Source organism: Pelecanus crispus, chromosome 3 (genome assembly GCF_030463565.1).
Source record: "Pelecanus crispus isolate bPelCri1 chromosome 3, bPelCri1.pri, whole genome shotgun sequence".
Lineage (NCBI taxonomy): Eukaryota > Metazoa > Chordata > Aves > Pelecaniformes > Pelecanidae > Pelecanus > Pelecanus crispus.
Genome location: NC_134645.1, coordinates 12917662 through 12923661, shown reverse-complemented (window position 1 = coordinate 12923661; position 6000 = coordinate 12917662). Strand labels below are relative to the sequence as shown.

The 6000-nt window shown below is 54.2% G+C and overlaps 1 pseudogene; it reads left to right on the top strand.

Moving 5' to 3' along the window:
• Window positions 1-3353: 3353 nt before the first annotated feature.
• LOC142593310 (histone H2A.V pseudogene) lies at window positions 3354-3729 on the top strand (annotated as a pseudogene).
• The last annotated feature ends 2271 nt before the right edge of the window (window positions 3730-6000 follow it).

Genomic DNA, 6000 nt, shown 5'->3' with positions numbered 1-6000 from the left:
AGAACTACAGGCCTGTCCGCCTGACCTCGGTGCCGGGAAAGATTATGGAGAGGTTCATCTTGAGTGAACTCAACAGGCAAGTGCCGGTCAACCAGGGGATCAGGCCCAGTCAGCATGGGTTCATGAAAGGCAGGTCCTGCTTGACCAAGCTGATCTCCTTTTATGATCTGGTGAGCCGCCTGGTAGATGATGGAAAGGCTGTGGATGTCATTTACCTGGACTTTAGCAAAGCCTTTGACACAGTCTCCCATAATATTCTCCTTGGGAAGCTGGCAGCTCATGGCTTGGACGGGTGTAGTCTTGGCTGGGTAAAAAAACTGGCTGGGCGGCCGAGCCCAGAGAGTAGTGGTGAATGGAGTTAAGTCCAGTTGGCGGCCGGTCACGAGCGGTGTTCCCCAGGGCTCTGTTTTGGGGCCAGCCTTGTTTAATATCTTTATCGATGATCTGGATGAGGGGATTGAGTGCAGCCTCAGTAAGTTTGCAGGTGGCACCAAGTTGGGTGGGAGTGTCGATCTGCTGGAGGGTAGGATGGCCCTGCAGAGGGACCTGGACAGGCTGGACCGATGGGCCGAGGCCAGCTGTATGAGGTTTAACAAGGCCAAGTGCCGGGTCCTGCACTTGGGTCACAACAACCCCATGCAACGCTACAGGCTCGGGGAAGAGTGGCTGGAAAGCTGCCTGGCTGAAAAGGACCTGGGGGTGTTGGTCGACAGCCGGCTGAACATGAGCCAGCAGTGTGCCCAGGTGCCCAAGAAGGCCAAGAGCATCCTGGCTTGTATCAGGAATAGTGTGGCCAGCAGGAGCAGGGAGGTGATTGTCCCCCTGTACTCGGCGCTGGTGAGGCCGCGCCTGGAACACTGTGTCCAGTTTTGGGCCCCTCAATACAGGAAAGACACTGAGGTGCTGGAGCGCATTCAGAGAAGGGCAACAAAGCTGGTGAAGGGTCTGGAGCACAGGCCTTATGAGGAGCGGCTGAGGGAACTGGGATTGTTTAGCCTAGAGAAGAGGAGGCTGAGGGGAGACCTTATCGCTCTCTACAGCTACCTGAAAGGAGGTTGTAGTGAGGTGGGTGTTGGTCTCTTCTCCCACGTAGTTAGCGATAGGACGAGAGGAAATGGGCTCAAGCTGCGCCAGGGGAGGTTTAGGTTGGATATTAGGAGAAATTTATTCACGGAGAGGGTAGTCAAGCATTGGAACAGGCTGCCCAGAGAGGTGGTGGAGTCACCATCACTGGAAGCATTCAAAAAACGGGTAGATGTGGCACTTTGGGACATGGTTTAGTCTAGTCTACCCTTGATTGGTTTAGTGTGGACTTGGTAGTGTAAGTTAATGGTTGGACTGGATGATCTTAAAGGTCTTTCCCAACCTAAACGATTCTATGATTCTAAGTGCTTAATTTTCATCAAATTCCTCCCTGGCCCCACTAAAAAGTGTCCGATTGGACTTGTTTCAGAAGGGATGTGTCTGTGTCCAAGTATTTCAAGAGAAATCCAAAACTGTATTACAGTTGGTAACACTGCGTATAAAATATTGCTCTCTTGGCCTTGAACAGACAGACTCCCAAGTAGGAATAAGGCATTTTCTGTAAGGTGTTCCAAGGAGCAAGATGCTGTCACGGCCGTCTTTGTGGACTCCTGGGGACTCTGTTACGTCAGCTTGTCAGTTCTCTTCCTTAATTGTAACGCTTAACGAACCCTCCTGAATCTCTGTTGCAAACACAAGCAATTCAGAACCCGGGCATCACAGGGATGCCAAAGGTCTCTGAGTCGCCCCTGTAAGCATCGGTGCCTATCACCCTCTTGAGCGTTGCCAATGCTCCCCGCACGCTGGCCAATTAATCCTCCTCCCTTGTGGCTTGCTAAGAACTCCCTTCTTCCCAGAAGCTGCAGAGCAGTGCAGGGCATCGTCTGGCTTCACTAGACCTCTTCTGCTCTAGGTTGCACACGGAAACAGTACACTTGCTTTGCTGGAGGGGAAAAGAGGAGGCCAGTGAGGTTTAAATGGCCAGAGGTGGTGTTGAAAGGTCGGGTGGAGCCAGACAAACCCCACTCTTTCATCTGTTGGCTGGTGTTGCCCTCCTCTGATCTATGCACAGATCTCAAGGTTTGGACACGGGGAAAGCGTGGTTTGGTGGGCACAGTGGCATCTCCGTGGGCACACCGAGACTGCACGACTCTCGGCCGGGTTAAGCAAGCCCTTCCAGACTTCTCTTACATGCCAGGAAGACGGACGCTCCCCCGGCAGTGCAGAAACGAGACGTTACAAGCTTCTGGAAGATTGCATCGGGTTGAAGATTAGGTCACTTGCACCTGCAAATGCAGCGTGGGTGCAGCAGAGCGGGTGGCTCAGCTGAGATGGGGTATTTTTTACAGCTTTGCCACAATAAAACTCTCACACGCATTTAACGCTCCTAACAGGCTTTACTGAACTTGTGACTGGAAAGGGAATTTACAACAAAGCAATTAAATAAACACTAAGTTAAAGCACAGTACTATTGTACGTAATGTTCCAAAGGGCTTGAGTCACTATCAGGTTCCGACACATTAAGACTTTAAAACAACATTAATATTCAAAGTGTACCCACGCCTATACTTATCATCGTAACACGTTTCAACACTCCCAACAATGTACATTTGTGCTTACGGTCCCCGCATACGCTCAAGACCCATGAAATGCTGCAGCGCACTTGTACGGTTGAGAAGAGCACTGCATGAGACAGGCACGAACCATGTGCTGGAAGCTGCCTGCGGAATATGGGGTTTACCTCTAAATCAAACTGACTCTCTGGACAACAAATGGAAAGCGCTAGCACGCCTTCTGGAGCACACGTGTCATACCCGAGGGGGGAACGAGTCTCCGTGTCACTCAATTAACACTGTAGTTTCACAGATGCTGAAGGTTAGTGCTGCCTAAAGAAGTACCCCACCTTTCTCTGGCCGTTTGTTCCCATGCACATCTCCGGCTACCCTTGAGCCAGTGCAAAGCACTTGTACATTTGCGCAGTGGACCAGCCAGGGAAACTGATTGAGCTTCACGCCAATTCAGCCAGCACACACAAAAGAGCGCTAGCTCTGATTCTCCTTGATTTCCCTGGTCACGTTCGCTGGGCAGCTGTGCTGGCACCAGAAAGACACCAGCACAGGGGAGGGACGCGCTGCCTGGGAGCAGGAGGACAATTTCTGTAGGCAGCAGTACTGCAAAAAACACCAGTTTAGCTGCTTGCTAACTGGAGTCACCGACCTCGCCACACAGCCAGCAGCCTCGTGCTCGCTCCAGACGCTTATTGCCTGGCGGCTCCTGTGGCGGCTCCCGCGTGGACTCGGGACCGGAGCTCGGGACGTGGCGGTGGCACCATGGCTGGTGGCAAAGCAGGAAAGCACAGTGGGAAGGCCAAGGCAAAGGCAGTGTCGCGCTCACAGAGAGCTGGGCTGCACTTCCCTGTGGGCAGGATCCACAGACACTTGAACACTCGCACCGCCAGCCTACGGGCAAGTGGGTGCCACCGCTGCCGTCTACAGCGCTGCCATCCTTGAGGACCTCACCGCCCAAGTGCTGGAGCTGGCAGGCAACACGTCAGAGGATCTCAAAGTCAAGCGGATCGCTCCTCGTCACTTGCAGCTGGCAATCCGCAGCAATGAAGAGTTGGATTCCCTGATCAAAGCCACCATCGCCGGTGGAGGTGCCATCCCCCACATCCACAAGTCCCCCATTGGAATGAAGGGACAATAAAAAACGGCATGGAGAGGGGAAAAAAAAAGCAGCCCCCTCCCTGCCATCATCATCGTACGCTACCTAGCACAGAAGAAATCTTGGGGATATGTGGAATTTTTTTTTTTTTAAGGAATAGTTCAAAGGAAGAGCATAGACAATTGACTGTAGAGAGGAGGAAACATCGGTAGGGGCTTTAGATTCAAAGTTTGGCACAAAGTTGTACCTCGTTGGGCAGCACCCCTTGGTGTGGTGGTCGAGGGGCTCAGCTGCTCCCCTGGGTTTTATACAAATATGGAACTGACCTCCTCCCAGCGCTGCCATGCTACCTGCACTCTGGAAAGGGCAGGGGAGATACCCTATGAATATCTGGGGGCAGCAGGGCAGTGCAGGATGGGGAGGAAGAGCCCAAGCAGCAGGTGAAGCTCCACCATGTTTCAAGGGAGGACAGATGGATGGCGATTGATTGATTGATTGCTGGCTGGGAGGCACGCGCAGGCCGGCTGCGCTAAGGCGTTGGCTTCCCGCCCGCAGCATACTTGACCACGTATGGGCCGAGGAGCTGGGCCCATGTCAATAGAGTCTTGGGTGGGGTGAGACCCTCTCAGCACAACGGGCTCCCTTCTTTGAGCTGCCTGCTGGGCGATGGATGAAGATGGGCTACTGTGGGGACTGGGGTTGGTGTAGCAATTTTGCTCTCTTGGTTTGCATCCTGTCACCTTGGGACATGCAGCAGGGGACAGAGAGCCGGTCACTCAGTGAGCAGAGCTTAACAGTGACACCAGTTTAACTGGCAGAAGGGGTTATTCAAAGTCTCTTAACAACCTAATTTGACTTGGGTGCCCCCCTGTTTCTCCTTAAAGCCCTTGCAACTATTATGATCATTTCTTATTCCAGAAACACCTCAAAGCACGAGCTGAGCTGAGGGCCGAGGTGTGCTCGGGCCCGCAGTCGCTTAACGGGCGTCAAGGATGTGCCAGGCTGCAGGAAGCAAAGCAAGGGAGGATGCAGGACAAGAACTGTCTTGGTCACAGTGTCTCCACTGCCGAGCCAGGACTCAGGACCAGTCTGCCTGATCCCGGCAGGGCCCCCCCCCCCCCAGCAAATGCCACGGCCTCTGCGGCTGCTTTGCCTCCAAATGTGCTTTACTTCCAGAGGTGCTTAGCCTCTGAAAGGTGCTTTGCCTCCAAAGGCAGCCTTGCCCTTGCCGCAGGCCGCTGTGGCCTCGGGGTGCCGGTCCCAGTGCCACCTGCTCCTCTGCACCCAGGAGACCTCCAGTGATGGGAAAGGAGCAGGCTTGACATTCCTCCAGGCCACCTCCTGGCCAAATCTGGGCCGACGCAAGTCTTCTCCATGGTCCACCACAGCCTGCAGAGGAGACCTGAATTTCAAAGCTACAAAGCATGTGCTTTTTGTTACCATTATTGTTACTAATGTTATTTTCAGGTCTTTCTGCATCACGAAGATGGGAAATCTTGTCCAACGCCATGTTCTGTTCCCCGTGGGGGTCAGCCGTTACGGTGCAGGGAGGCGGACAGCCCTCTCTCCCCAGAGCAAACCTCTCTGCCCTGCCAGCCCTCCTGTGTTACTCTACCAGCTGTATTTTCAGCCGCTCATCGGCCGATCACAGCTTCTCTGGTGCTCAGCAAATCCCGTTTAGGGGTCGAGCTGGCCCTCATTTGTCTTGCTTCCTGGTGCCATGCTCTGTTCTGACATTTGGGTGAGGGGAGGAGGTGTTTCCACCTTCTTATTTACATAGATATAAAATGGAAAGTGTTTAACATACTAACTCTGAGGAGGAACAACGTATCGGCATGATAAAGGAGTAGCTATGATCCCGGGCGCAGCTTCCGGTCCCGGTCTTTGTTTCTCAAGCGGCAAGCCTGGGCTCTGGGCAGCCCCACACCAGGATGCTCCTTGTGCTCATGCTGGAGGAGGGGTTTGGGCTTTCTGGAAGGCTTTTCCACCTGAACCTCCACGGCTGCGCTCCACGGCCGTGACTTCCACCTTCCCCACGGGAGGTGGAGAGCACGTTCCTGCCAGCCTCTTCCTTGCCTGCAGACTGTCACCATCCTTGCCCTTCACCTTCCTCAGACTAAGCAGCCCCAGCGCTGCAGAGCCGGGGGTGGCTGCGGGGCCACCGGCCCTGCAGCAGAGAAGGTCACCTCTGTGTGTGTGGGGCGGGCGGGAAGGTGCTGGCTCCCAGCTGCCCTCCTGGCGCTTCCCCCTGGGCCGTGGGTGCTGAATCACTCACGGGGCGTGGGGGGGGGGGGGTGTGGGTGGGTACAGTCT